Source organism: Lygodium microphyllum, chromosome 14 (genome assembly GCF_053477565.2).
Source record: "Lygodium microphyllum isolate KBCC chromosome 14, Lygodium_microphyllum_v1.1.10, whole genome shotgun sequence".
In the NCBI taxonomy this organism is placed as follows: domain Eukaryota; kingdom Viridiplantae; phylum Streptophyta; class Polypodiopsida; order Schizaeales; family Lygodiaceae; genus Lygodium; species Lygodium microphyllum.
This window is the reverse complement of record NC_141148.1, coordinates 83,760,830-83,776,668: the sequence shown is the minus strand read 5'-3', so window position 1 is coordinate 83,776,668 and position 15,839 is coordinate 83,760,830. Positions and strand designations below refer to the sequence as shown.

General features: G+C 38.6%; 1 pseudogene; it reads left to right on the top strand.

Moving 5' to 3' along the window:
* Window positions 1-642: 642 nt before the first annotated feature.
* Window positions 643-15,501, top strand: LOC148025787 (uncharacterized; annotated as a pseudogene).
* The last annotated feature ends 338 nt before the right edge of the window (window positions 15,502-15,839 follow it).

Below are 15,839 nucleotides of genomic sequence, written 5' to 3'. Positions count from 1 at the left end.
TGGAGGAGCTGGATCTCTAAATATAGAGCATATCTTCATGAATCCTCTTCTAGACATATCTTTCCCTACTTATGGAACTCCATCCTTGCCCATAACCCAATGACACTAGCAATCTATGGTCTCAACATTGTAGAAAATGACGAAATCTGTCAAAAACTGCACCTGCTGCCATCGTTTGCCTTGCACGCCTGAATCCACCAGCGATCTGGTCAATCAGTATAGGGCTTTGATAGATCTTGAAGAGAGCTACATTTATATTTATTTTTTTAAAAAATGATCCATTGTAGCTCCTGAAATTAGTAAAAAACCAGGCTTGGGTCAGAAACCCTAATTTAGAAGCCATAGTCAAAACTTCACTGGAGCTCAAAAATCTCATCATTTTCTCTCTCCTGCCACTTGGAACAAACCACTATCACTCGGATCTACTGTCCCAACATCAAATCAAGGAGAAGAAGAACCTGGATACTTGGATCAAGACGGAAGAGCAACGACCTTGAAGATTCGATTTTCATACAGAATTATCACATAGTGTGTTTTTTTCACATTGTCATTACTTATGTCTCTTGACACATTGTAATATGCCCTTCCACTGATAAAATCTGAGAATTCTAAAGCTGTTTGCTACTACTCCATCCATCTAACATGGGCAAATACTCTCCAACAGCTCATTTCAAAGGAGTCAGGTTTCATACTTGGCAGGCCCACATCAAACTCATCTTAATGAAGAAGGGCCTTTGGGCCATTACCACTGAAAAACAAAAGAAGTCTCGTGATGCAGACCTTGCTGTCACTTGGAAAAAGAAAGATGATAAGGCTCAGGCCATTATCAAACTAGAGCTAGACGATAGCTATATCCACCATGTAGATAACTGTGAGACCTCACAGGATACATGGAAGAGACTTGAGACTTTGTTTAGTGCACAGTCTAAATCATCAAAGTATGGTCTCTTGATAGAGTTTTTCAGGCTTGAAATGAAGTCCAGCATGTCACTTTCCACACATCTAAATTACGTGGAAGGACTTCTAACCCAACTTGCAGGAATCAACATTAAAATGGAAGAAGATGTTTGCATATGTGTTCTGCTTAAGAGTTTTCCTCTTGAATATAATAATGTATAACAACTCTAATTAATATGCCAAACCCTGAACTTGTTGATATCCATGCATCATTGTTAGAGGAGGAAAAGAAGCTAAAAACCTATGGAGGATGGAGCTTGAAGGTAGAGGATTGAGCTTGCTTGAGCTTGCATCTCGGATTTTGGAGCTACCAGAGTGCTTGAGGGAGGAGGCTTCTCAATCAGGCATCAAGGTAAGCTCACTACACTCGTAAGAGATCGAGAGCACATATGGCTAGGTGAGAGATATCTATTAGTCACTTGCTTGAAACACTTGAAAGAATAAGTGGTTTGTGGGTCTTGGTGGTCTAGCCTAAGCTCCTACTTCAATTAAAAAATGGTCCTTCCTTGATATTTGTGATTTGTAATCTACTCAACTAGAAGGATACTTACTTCCTTCATATGCCTAAGCCATATTATCATACTAGACCTCTCTTATCTTTTATTCTTAAACTCCAATTTGACTACATATTCTTCTACTATTACAACAATATGGGCTTTACAAGGCTAGCTATTTGAAACCCATAATCTAGTACCTAGTTAGCAAATAGTTTCAAGATTGTGGGAGAGAAGGAAGGAGTCTCACTTGTAGCTTTCTTGCTTGCACAATGGGGGAATACACACAAAGGTGGAGGCTGCAAACAGTTTTCCTCTTCTTAGTTGTGTAAGCCAAAAGAACTCAAGTACAAAGAAATAGAAGAACCCTAGATATGGGTCTCAAACCAAACTCAACTAACTAAGGTGGCATACTAACTGAGCCACGAACTAGAGTAGATAAGGATAGCTATCATGTAGCTATTATTCAGGGGCGGTGTACCAACCGCATCTGCAACTGACAAGTCGGTGACATAAATACACAACGGTCACCCTGGCGTATCATGAGTGGAGCTCGATATCTCAACACTCCCCCTCGAGCTCAATCCCAATTCCTGCACACCAAGCAGGTCTCTGAACTTGCGCAGCTTCTCTGCGCCCAATGCCTTCGTGAATATGTCAGCTATCTGATCCTCTGTGCTGACATAAACTAGATCAATAAGACCTAGTAAAACCCTCTCTCGCACATAGTGATAATGCACCTCAATGTGCTTTGTTCTAGCATGATAGACTGGGTTATTTGCCAAGTGTATACTACTCATGTTGTCACAATAAATGACAACTTGCCCATCTGTAGACTGATGCATATCATAAAGTAGCTTATGCAACCAAGCTACCTCACATGCAGCCATTGCTGCACCCCTGTACTCAGCCTCTGTGCTCGACAAGGCAACTATAGGCTGTTTCTTGCTGCTCCAAGTGACTGCAGCACTCCCAAAAGAGAACACATATCCACTGGTAGATCGTCTATCAGAAATACTACCAGCCCAATCAGCATCAGTGTATCCATGCAACTGTATCTGAACCCCAGTCTCATAAAATAGTCCATACTGCAATGTGGACTTCACATACCTGAGTATGCGTCTAGCCGCATCCAAATGTGGTTTCCTTGGAGCCTGCATAAACTGACTTACCAATCCAACAGCATAGCTCAAATCTGGCCTGGTAATAGTCATATAAATCAAACTTCCTACTATGCGTCTGTACATAGTAGGGTCTTCTAGAAGCTCACCTGCATTTGTGCTCAGCTTCACATTCTGCTCCAAAGGAACTGAAATAGGCTTACAGCCTGTCATCCCATATTTGGACAGCATGTCCAATCCATACTGCCTCTGCAAGAGCTGTATCCCACTTGGTGATCTAATCACCTCAATGCCCAAGAAATAACGCAGCTCTCCCAAATCCTTCATCTCAAACTTCTGCTTCAATAGCATTTTCACATGAAGGATATCTTCATCACTGTCACCTGTCATAATCAAATCATCAACATAAATGACAAGCAGCATAATACCTTTCTCTGTTTTTCTCACATAAAGTGAGAAATCTGCCTTGGAAATCTGAAAGCCAATAGTGACAAGATACTGTCCTATCTTGTCAGACCATGCTCTAGGTGCTTGCTTCAAGCCATACAAAGCTTTCTTCAACCTGCAAACAAACTCAGGATGAACAGCATGCACATAACCTGGTGGCTGCTCCATATAGACCTCTTCTTGCAAATCACCATGCAAGAAGGCATTCTTTACATCCATCTGATGTAAAGACCATCCCTTTGATGCAGCCATAGCAGTGACTGCTCTTACGGTTGCCATCCTTGCAACCGAACTGAATGTTTCTTCATAGTCAATGCCATATGTTTGTGCATACCCCTTGACTACTAATCTTGCCTTGTATCTGTTTACAGAACCATCTGCATTGTGCTTCACCTTATAAACCCACTTACAGCCAATTGCATTCTTACCTTTAGGCAAAGGTACTAACTCCCATGTAGCATTTGCTTCCAAGGCATCCATTTCTTCATCCATGGCTTTCTCCCATTTTTCTTTTCCCATGGCTTCCTCAAAAGAAGTGGGTTCTGATTCCTGTATCACTTTAACCATATATGCATAATGAATGGCTATAAATCCATCATATTTCAGCCTATCCACAGGATACCTAGCTCTGGTAGACCTGCGCAAAGTAGGTTCACTCCCAGGTGCTCTCAAAACATCCCTGGTCTTCCTTACTCCAGGTGTAACAATAGAAGGAATACCCAACTCATCATCAATGCTCTGTTCTGAGCCACTGGATTCACCATCCACATAAGAGTGACCTGCATTCACATCAAACATGGGCTGATCAACCTTCTCTTTTCCTTTTCGTGATACCTGCATACCACTATCTGCATTGCTTTGAGAAGATTCTCCTGATCTCAATCTGCCTGTCCATGGCGAAGAATGTGAACCACTGCTAGAGGATGCTCCAGGTCCACTAATATTTTGTGACTGCTGCTGTGAATTCTGTGCAGCATTACCATTTTGTGCATCTATATCATCAATCACATTTACTGGTTTATACCAGCTACTCATCTCATCAAAAACAACATCTCTGCTCACTGTAAACTTACGAGTAGAAGGGTTATAGCATCTATACCCTTTTTGCTGCAGAGAGTAACCAATAAAGATGCACTTCTCAGCTTTTGGATCCAACTTGGATCTCAGCTCATCTGGCACATGTACATAGGCAATGCAACCAAAAATTTTCAAATGAGAAATATCTGGTTTCCTACCAGTATACCTCTCCTCTGGAGTCATTCCATGTATTGCTGCAGTGGGAGTCCTGTTCATTATGTAGACTGCTGTAGCAACTGCTTCAGCCCAATAAAAATCTGGCAAGTCTTTTTCATTGAGCATGGCACGAGATACCTCTCCAATATGCATGTTTTTCCTTTCTGCAATTCCATTTTGTTGTGGGGTATGACTGCATGAATATTGCTGCTTTATGCCATGCTCCTGCAGGAACCTTGCAAACTCATTTGAGAGGTACTCTCCCCCTCCATCTGACCTTAGGCATTTTACTTGCAGACCTGTTTATTTTTCAACCATAGCTTTAAGAGTTTTGAAATGCCCAAAAACTTCACTTTTCTTTTTCATAAAATACACCCAAACTTTTCTGCTATAGTCATCAATAAAACTGACAAAATAATGATAGCCTCCAAGAGATGTAGCTTTAGTAGTCCACACATCAGAGTGGATTAATTCCAATGGCTTCTTACTCTCTTGAACATGTCTAGGAAATGGTTTCCTTGCCTGTTTTCCAAACTGACAGGCTTCACATACCTTATGCATTTCTGCAACCTTGAATTTGGACAATCCTGCAACAATATTTTGGGCCTGCATTGATTTAAGTCGCTGTACATTAACATGACCAATGCGTTTATGCCAAATATCAATATCTGCAACTACACCGGTCCCATGTGCAAACATTGCTGCACTCAATTCAGACATGTCTGCATCCAATGTAAACATTCTGCCCTTCTTCTTTCCTTTTGCTACCAAGCGACCTTTATTTTTCATATCCTCAACAAAGCATCCATGAGGATTAAATCTGACCTGCAAGCCCTGTTCAACCATTTGACCAACAGAAACCAGATTCTTGGTGATATTTGGGACATGAAATACATCGGACAGGTATTTCTTTTTCCCATCCTGCATAGACAAAGGAATTTTTCCAATCTGCACAATAGGATGTGCAGTATCATCACCAGTCTCCACAAATCCTGGTTTTTCCATTCTCCTTGCATCCTCCATCCATTCTGCATGACCTGTCATATGGTTTGATGCACCTGAGTCAACATACCATACATCGTTGCTTTCTTCTGCACTTGTCACAGAATTGTTCATGTGCTGCACCATAAACAGATGCTCATTTCTGTCATCACCCTGTCTACTAGAGGATGCATAATTTCCTTGTTGCAGTTTTCCATTCATGATGTCATTCTGCTTTTTATAACAGTCTTTAGCCATATGACCCATTTTACCACAATAGTAGCATTCAACATTACTGTTTGCATTTTGGCCTCTTTGCCATCCACCACGACCTCTTTGGCTCCCCCTGCCTCTAGAGTTACCACGTCCTCCTCCATAGGACTGGTTTTCTTGAGTTTGCTGCATATTCTGATTTCTACCACGGCCTCCAAATCGGCCTCCTCTACCTCTGCCTCTACCTCTTCCAGCATTTGAGTAGAAGACAGCTTCTTTTGAAGTTCCTCCTGAAGAAGATGCACCACCATTTCTTTGTTCCTCAGAAATTAGAAGAGCAATCAACTCCTCAAAATCAGGAAATCTTTCACGAACTGAAATGGATGTCCGAAACTGTGCATAATCCTTTCCTAGACCATTCAAGGTCACAGAAACTAAATCATCATCTTCCACTGGTGACCCAATGGAAGCAAGTGCATCTGCAATCTTCTTTACCTTCATGTGGTAGTCGTTGATGCTCATATTTTCTCTTTGCACATTGTGCAACTCTTGCTTGAGCTGCATTTTCCTGGCTTGCGTATTTGTGCTATACATCTTTGACAGAGTATCCCATGCCTCCTTTGGCGTACTTGCATCCTGAATATGCACAATCATGGAGTCTGAAATGCTGATAGACAGCCAGTACATAACTTTCCTGGCTCTCTCATGCCATGCTTTGAATGCCTGCATTTGCTGTTGATTGGGAACATCAGGAAGAACTGGTTCTTCTTCATTTCCTGCAACAAATTCCCAATATCCTTTTCCCATAAGGAAATTCGTCATTCTAAACTTCCATGCCTGGAAGTTGTTCTTGTCAAGCTTTTCAGTGACAATCTGTGAAAGAGAATCAGATGCCATTACAAAAGACTGCAAAAAATTCTGTCACTGCAAAAACCACAGCTTCACCCTCACAAGGGAGAATCTGCAAAACTGGCGAAAGTGGTATTTGACCACACAGTCACTTCCTAGTGACGATTTTGCATCAACAGGCAACAGGGATGATTCTGTAACTCCCAATGTCTCTGCGCACAAGCATACAATGCAATTTTTACTGTAACTATTCACCGACCTGTAGAACAGTGGCTGCACAGCATAAAACCGAGCCTTTTCCTGAGTGCGTGCAGAAAACTTCCGTCTGCAAAACAGGCCCCGAAATGGCCTCAAATAAAAAAAACAAGGTCGTCAGGGGCTAAAGCCCTCTCCCGCAGCATATACTGCCCTCTTGCTTCACCGCGAAGGGCGTCTCAACCTGAGACAATGCACTCTTGCAATTTCCAGCTGTGCTACCTGCAGAGATCTGCTCCCAAAACAGAAAATGAAAGCAACACTGCTCCTCTTACCAGACCACCGCGAGCTTGGCTTGCTTTCTTGAGCTCCTTACCACGAACAAGGCTCTGATACCATGTCAAGATTGTGGGAGAGAAGGAAGGAGTCTCACTTGTAGCTTTCTTGCTTGCACAATGGGGGAATACACACAAAGGTGGAGGCTACAAACAGTTTTCCTCTTCTTAGTTGTGTAAGCCAAAAGAACTCAAGTACAAAGAAATAGAAGAACCCTAGATATGGGTCTCAAACCAAACTCAACTAACTAAGGTGGCATACTAACTGAGCCACGAACTAGAGTAGATAAGGATAGCTATCATGTAGCTATTATTCAGGGGCGGTGTACCAACCGCATCTGCAACTGACAAGTCGGTGACATAAATACACAACGGTCACCCTGGCGTATCATGAGTGGAGCTCGATATCTCAACAAATAGTGCAACCATAATAGACACTGATTATAAGGTGCTAGCACATGATTACAACTTGCAAGATTGTATTTTCCTACTCAGAGAGAACGAGCTTGGTTTGGTGGTACAATATGGATTGTCAACAAAGACAATATCTATTTTTGGTAGAGCACACCTCAAAATTTCTTTCTTGTTTAGTTTTTATTACATGGGAATTATTTTTCCTCGTTTTAAAAAACATTTGGTTTGTAATAGCTTATTTTCCACATCCCCATGGTTCTCTCTCTCTCTCTCTCTCTCTCTCTCTCTCTCTCTCTCTCTCTCTCTCTCTCTCTCTCTCTCTCTCTCTCTCTCTCTCTCTCTCTCTCTCTCTCTCTCTTTGGTGTCTTCACCTTCCATTGCCTATTTCATAGCTCTTTCCCTCTCTTTACAACCCATAAAATAGTTCAACATGGATAACTTGCATGGTAGCTTCTCATTCTAAACAAAGTGGCCAAGTGAGCATGGAAGGTGTTCTAGCATTGATATTGTCTAAGGTATTCACAAATCAAACCATGGAGCGTAATTCAAATATCACTGAGATGGAATGATATCTCAACAAGATAGCTTCTATATGTGAGTACTAGGATACTAAGAAAAGAGCACTGAGGCAGAAAGAATAAAAAAGTAGCAAGTTGAAAGATCCATGTTTAATGGATGAAGTAAAGAAAAGAAAGTATATATGTTTAGCTATGGAAAATTTTAGGCACAAAAAAACACTAGGCCTTACAACAAGTGCTAGAGAGAGTTATTCAAACAACTCTTGTCTCATGTGACTTTTCAAGATCCACAATCATCAATAGTAATGTTGATAACACTCTTCTATCCAACGTCCATAACACGCTCAATCCACCCAAGCTGCCCCAATACACACATGAGCTCTTCTTAAATAGATCATCTTTGACCATTGTGCTAAATAATGCTAGTGGCAACACAAATGAACCATACAAGAATAGTAGGTACTTTTTGATATTCATTTGAGAAATATTGTTGTAGTCAATTTTTGTCTTGATATTAAAGGTGACGAGGAAGCTTTGCCATTGATGAGTGCTTATCAAAGACAACTGCCTCAACATAACATCATTGAAGCTAAATAAAGAGATCTAGCATATGCCTTTTGGAGCACATAAATTCAAGTTTTACCCAACCAAAAGGATATATGTCAAAAGAAGATTGGATGAAAAAGTTTTAGGTGTGTTGTTCATACTATATTTTCTTCATCTATTTTGTGTCATCTGTGCAGTAATCTACATGCACTACATGTCACTCTGCATGTTATATTCCTTGTAGTAAACTTACAACACATCATTTATTTCCTATCAAAACATTTAGTGTAGGAGAACTTACATTGATATGAAGATGCTCGAATTGTACCTTATACCACCCTCGCTTCCATGTTAGGTACTCAATAGCACTTTTCATCTAATTGGAGCACCATGTAATATTGTACTCTTTATTTTCATATAAGGCACATCCTTAGGGCATTCCATGTGGTTTGGGTACTAGCACATTGCTATTGTTGTACCAATTTGGTACTTTGAAGTACCATCATGATATTATACTTTGCCAAGTGGATGGACTTATTATCATTGTCAAACACTTGTCATGGCACACGGATAAAATCAATGTATTTCTATGAAACTCATAAGTTTTCATTTGGTGGACATGCATTGTCTTGATGTCATCTTCCACCACCCTCCTCCCTTCTACCTCCTCACCACCCCGCCCCCACCCCACCCACAAATATTTCAACAAAACCAAATCAAATTTCTCCCTTCCCTATACCTACCCCTTTAGCCCCCTTTCTTGTGCATGATGAGGACATACATTTTTTTTCTTTCCTTTTTTCTTTGCATCCATTCTTGTGCCATTGTATGCATGGTTCTAGTTTCTATTTTGGGCTAGTGTTCATGCGCAGGATGTACACGTGGGCTTTGTCATAGTGAGGACATCGATGTTCAAATGCTACATGCTCATACTAGATGCCTGTTTTTGCGATAAATTCATATGTTTGGTTTTAAAACTCAACATGCAAATTTTCACTTTTAGCAAAAAATAAAAAGCGTGCCCAATCTACATTAGCATTACAAAATAACTACACTAATGAGTTAGTCTCATAAAAGATACCATAGTTTATTATGACCTCAACTTACTTCAAGGAAGATCTCACACTATCCAAATGAGACTTACAAGGAACCTATAAAAAATAACTCTCTAAGCTAATCATTTAGTTACAATTTGGCCTAACAATAGTATCAATGACCAAACTTTCCACCATCTTCTTGTATATTTGATAGAGAGAGAGAAGATGAAGTAGACTTGTATTGTGTCAAAATTGGATACAAAATGATTGGTACCTTCATTTTTTAATACCAATCCCTATGTACCGTATTCCCCATTTCTTACATTCCATCCCCACTCAAAAGAGTTTTTTTTCTCAGAAAACATTGGTAGACTGTTTACAATGGTCAAATGTAAAGGGAATCAGAGTACTACTCTGTTACAAGTGGCTACAAAAATAGGAAAAGCACTAATATGTACTAAATAATGGATGGAATGAAGTGAAAAAGTAAATAGACCATATGGACATCCATTTGAAATCATAAAAATGAGAACTAGTCCACCATAACTCCAAGAAAAGACACCTACAAACAATAGGCAGCTTGTTGTCAACTACAAACCATGCTATAGTAAAATTGAGATATCTTTTGATGGGCATATCCAAATTAAGTGTGCTATGATTCAAAAGAAAGTGCATTGAATATAATTTCATCTCACATAGGTGTGAATCCTATGTAGTCAAATCCAGATTAAAATTGAGCCAAAACAAAGAGCTATCTGCTGTTTGCAGTAGAATAAGAGATAAAATGACTAGTCTTTCAGCCAAATAAACTTTTAAAAGATAAAAATTTGGATCCCAATATGGATGTTGTCCTAATGAAGGTGAAAAACCTGATCCATAACCTCCTAGATCAAAAGGTATACCATCATAATAATGATCAAGAGGAGGAAAACTATCATCGAACTCATAATCTTAACCATCCCAAGTCAAATGGGTAGGAAGGAAGATCCCCAGAATCATAACCATAATCATATACATCATCCATCAAATTATAGCTATCATGAGTCTCATGTACATACTCATTATTAGTATATCAGTTATCAAAATCATTATCCAAGTCTTCATAACCATAATCATATGCATACCACTCATCTTCTAGTTGGTATAAACCCTAATTGAGTGTGAGCCGATGCATATCCTCAACTAATCCATCATCAGCATGATCAAGAATTTTAGAGTGTTCATTTGTAGCATGCTCATTTTCTTCCTCAAATGGTCTATAAGGTTGCAAGTGATCTTCATATACATTGTCTTCTACTAGGGGATCCTCTTGCTGATCATTTTGGTCTTCTTTATATGGTTAGTCTTCATGATCTTCATCTTAATCATTAGCCTCTTCATGGTTTTCCTCTTTCCCATCATAAAACCCAGTGTCCACTTCAATAACATCATTACCTTGAATAAAAAAAGAATTCAATATTGCATTTGGTTGATTCCCATTGATTGGTTGTCCAAACTAAGGTTGATCAATATGGTTGCCAATGAAGGTGCTATTATTGAAATAATTTCTTCAAAAAGAGTGTTGAAATCTTGTGGAAGGCATGGCACCTTGTGAAACTTGAGAAGTACCCCATATTGCATGGCCCATTGATTCTTCTTACCTATGTGAAGGCTTGCCATGCTCAAAATAGTTAGTAGGAATACCCTTTTTTTCCAAGATACCTTGAGAGCTTACATTTACTGATGGGAGAGTCACTCTTTTAGCATGAACATGTGATCTGTCCTCTTGATCTTTTCCTTTCATCTAAAATTCCATCCACTTAGTGAATTGGCCAACAAGTATATCCATGGTGGCTCACATTTGGTGCATTTCATTCATCATTTCTCCATAAATGATTATGTTTACTACTATGCCTGCCATCACAGCTTCATGTTTTTCCATCATGGCTTCATGTCTTTTAGCATGCCTTGTCTCGTGCAAACATGAGGTGCCATTTAGAGCACTACAGTTTCCCATGTCTTGCAAATACTCTTCATAATTGATTCCAAGGTTGTGTCCAACTTTTAAGCCCCTAGCATCCCTGATTTGTTGGTGCACATCTTCATTTGCCTTTGCTTTTCCCTTATCCCGTGCCATTGCAAAGTGTAGTCCAACCTTATCCCTTGTCACAAAAATGGTAATATATTGAGCTAGATAACTCTGATTGCAAAACTTTTTGATTCAAATCAAAGGTCTTGATTTGCAATTAGCATAAGCATACTATAAAAAGTGTTATACAAAAAAATTTATAATAAGAAATGTGAGGCTAAAGTGTGTAGTCCAACACTCTGTTTGCAATTGTCAGAGGCTTGTTTGGGTCTATAAATACCCTACAAAACTTGCACTTTTACTCTTGGGATCAATTACACCTCTTTAATTGCAAGAATAAATCTCACATCACCCTTAGGAGTCAAGGGGATGCTGGCAAGTGATGTGTCCTTTACTGTATGATTGAAACCTTTGTCATAATGGCATGATACATTGCCAACATAGCCAAAATCACTGTTTGTATCATCATACCTCTACTAATCATAAGCATAAGCATCTCAATGTCAAAATGACCAAGTATAGGCATCTCATATGCAACCCAAGCATAGGCATTCCACTACCAATGACTCTTAGTGATTGATGAAGATAGATGGTTCAATCAATAGCCACAGCCTCTAAGATTACTCCCTAATGCTCCATAATACTCCATAATTACAATGATCATCCATGGATGGCCCCTTGATACTTGAAGATGAAGATTTCTTCAAAGTAATATCTTATTTAGAAGCATTGAGAAAAGCTAATCTTGATGCCCCTACTTCTTAATACAAGGATGATGTCCATAAGTTTATAACACTTGACTTTCTGCTAAGGTGAAAGAAAGAAGAGGCATATCTAGAAGATATGACTATCAAATAAAGTGCATTGAGAGTATCAATTGATGGAAATGGGAAACATAAAGAAGTTGCAGCAGTAATGAATAATATCTCTAATGATCAAGTGTGTCAGATGTTCTAGTTTATTGTTTTAGGCCAGAGCTACTAGATAACCAATTTGTGATTGATATTAATGTTATCTCTTCCAGTCACTCCTAATTTTTTGGTATGAGAAGCTAGAATAGATGTAGAGACCTCTACATGTGACCAATCTAATGTCTCCAGATTGCATGTAGTAGAAGGGAAAAACACTAGCAATGCCATGGATTCACTCAAGGAATGGATTGGGCTATGAATACTAATTTCCAACTCACCCAAACCTCTAAATTGTCCTAGAAAAGATGATCCAATAGCAATTCTATCAGTTGAGAATAATATATCCCTTACATGAGCACTCTGATGATGAGGATGCTGATTTGGATTTAGTCCTCCTTGAGCAAATTATTGATCAGAGTTAGAGTCATAGGTTTCACAATAAAGGCTAGAAAACTCAAATTTTTACAAACAACCAAATGAAACCACTCAGAAACTGAATAATGCTTTGGTGGATAATTGTATTCTCAAATCTAACATAGAAGCATTAAGATGAAAGACTATGAGCAGCCAGTAGAAGAAGTAGAGTAGCGTAGGGATAGCATGCCTTCTTCTACAGATATGAAAGAGCCTAGTGTGAGCCAGCAACTCATCAAGAGCAAAACAATGCATGCTTTACAAGCTTCATGCTGGTTGTGCTCACCCTAATGGTGACTATCATGACTTACCAACAGCTCTGCTAGATCCTTTCCTAGACATCAAGAGGGCCATCACATAGGCCTTCATCGACTCTATAAAAAATGGAACCTTTGCAAATTATGATTCTATAATTCGTACATGTGAAGATTTCCAAAGTGTTACCACAATCACACTTGAGGTAGCGTTTGCAATTACATAGAGGATATAGATGATGTGGTAGCATCATCATTAGAGCTTGCACACAACTATGATTCTCAAAACAAACACATCAATTGCTCAGATCTAGATGTGCTCTCTATCATCATAGCCTCTAACTTGGAGCATTTCCCAAACCTCAATTTCTTTGTCTATTAAAGGGATTTTAAGATATTTACTCCTAGCTACACTATTCTTGCAATCATAGTGTTATTAGTTCTTTTGGATGGCACTCTAGGAAGAATGCTAAACCACTTCACCATAATCGAAACAATATTTTTCATGGAAGGAAAAATGAATTGTGAAGTGCAACCTTCTGTTCCAATAGAATCTTGAGGCCAAATCCACTGCTGTTGTGCTTAGAATCATGAGGTCCTCTCCAACTGCAATGCAGTGTTCTCACTTCCTTGCACAAGGAGCATCAATGGACAGTGGAAGGTCAACACGTAATCGTGATGGTGTTGCTACAACCCTAGTGCATTGATGAAGGGAAAGCAAGGATGCCTTGCTCCTAGGACCATGGCATAGTAGAGGAAAAAGGCTTTATTCCAAAGCATGGTTATGTTATTGCATTTTGGGTGGATTTTGGATCATCTAGTGAAACAATTGTGTTTGGACATGGTAGTCATAATGCAAGCTCTTCCATTTTCTCTGGTGTACCTTCCTCCATTTTTACATCTAGCTTTTGAAAAGCCTTCAATGTTGCATGTCTTCTTCTTGGAAATTTCCACTCGTTACTCTAGTGCTCCTTGCCATGTCTACACGTGTACTTGAAGTTCTTGGATTAGTGCGATTGAAAAGGAAGAACTTAAATGAAATGTGGTTGATTGGATTAAGAACCTGAGATGCTTTAATACCAATTTTCAAGGAGAGGACTAGAGAGAGAGAAATAAGAGAGATAAGACTACAAAAGAGAGAGAAGAGATGTAAAAGAGAGAAGAGAGTGAGGAGGAGAGGGAAAGATAGAAAGAGAGAGAAGGCAACCATGAAAGCTGAGAGAGAGAGAGAAGATGAATGAGACTTGTATTATATCAAAACCAGATAAAAAATGATTAGTACCTTCACCTTTTATACATGCCACTATGTAACCTATTTTCCATCTCTTACAAAATGCTTTTATGAAGTACCAAATTGCTACTATGAATTATCAAAAGGATCTAGTACTCCAACATATTCCCTACAACTGTATCAAAAGGATACTATAAATATTCAAATTGGTATAGCATGATACCAAAAACGCGGTTACTAAATAGCTCCATTACTCTTATATTTTCTATAACATTACCAAATACTTCTATGAAGTTCAAAATTTATACTTTGTAGTAACAAAGGGCTCAAGTACTCTATTATAATCCATAGCATAACACAAAATATTCATCTCAATAGCAAATCTATTCTATATAGTACCAAATTGGGTCTTTGTAAAATCAAAAGGGATACAAACTAGGTCTAGTCCTCTGTTATTTTCCCTAACATGGTACCAAAATGTTTCTACAAAGCATTAAATTGACTCTATATAGTACCAAATCAATTCTATATAGAACCAAATAAGGTTATAAATGGGTCTAGTAGTTTGTCATATTTCATAGCACATTGCCAAAATTTTGAGATGTAAAGTATCAAATTGATACTATGAAGTGCCAGATTGATATTGTGGATTCCCAAATCTAAGCTACATGGTACCAAATTAGGTTACCAAGATGTTCTAGCATAGTGCCAATAATTATTTTTTTAAAAAACTAACCTCATGAGTTTCAAGTTTTAATGTTGTAGGTTGAGTTGTATCAAAGATTTAAAAGGGCCCATCCAAAAGTACAAATATCTCTTGGATGCTTTGAGGCATTAAGGCCTTCCTTTGTCTAGAAATTGAAGGGGGCAACATATGTGTTAATGTGTATATCATGTCCAAATTATATATTTTAAGGAGGCATTGAATCTTATGAGAAAAAACAAGTTTGGGCACCATGGAAAGAATCATACGTGCAAATGTTTTGTCTATTGCAAAACAATGATCCAAGTCAGTGATGGAAAACCAATCAATATATCATTGTATCATTAATATGTGGGAATCATTTATGTGTCCAAAGGAACATGATTCAAAATACCATGCAAAAAAATGCTTGTTTGGGGATCATGGTAGATGTGGAGTTAAGAGGTTGACAATATGTCCTAATGAGACTTTAGTGGTGGATAATAGGGATATGACTATGAAGATCTTCGGAGATGTCTCAACAAGGCAAGTGGATGCATGTGCGACTGAGAAGAAAAGAAAGGACTTGGTGGTACAATGAATGAACTCTACTTTAATTGACATTTTTTCCTCTCGCCTTATGTGCTTCATCAAGAACAACTTCATTCGATGGCAAATGTAGCAATTCAAAGAGTGCTTGATAAAGTTTCCATCTAATATTATTGTTTCAAATTGACTTTGTAGAGAATTACTCATATTAGATGCAAAATGAGGTACAATCCATGCACTACTAGTCTAATCAAGTTATGATACTTGTTCACATAACTTATATCCAGAATGCAAGAGATGTTGTGAAAAAGACACTCCATTTTTACATATATAATGATAAGTTACATGATTCTCTCTTTGTATAGCATTATTTTCTTCTCCATGAAAAGT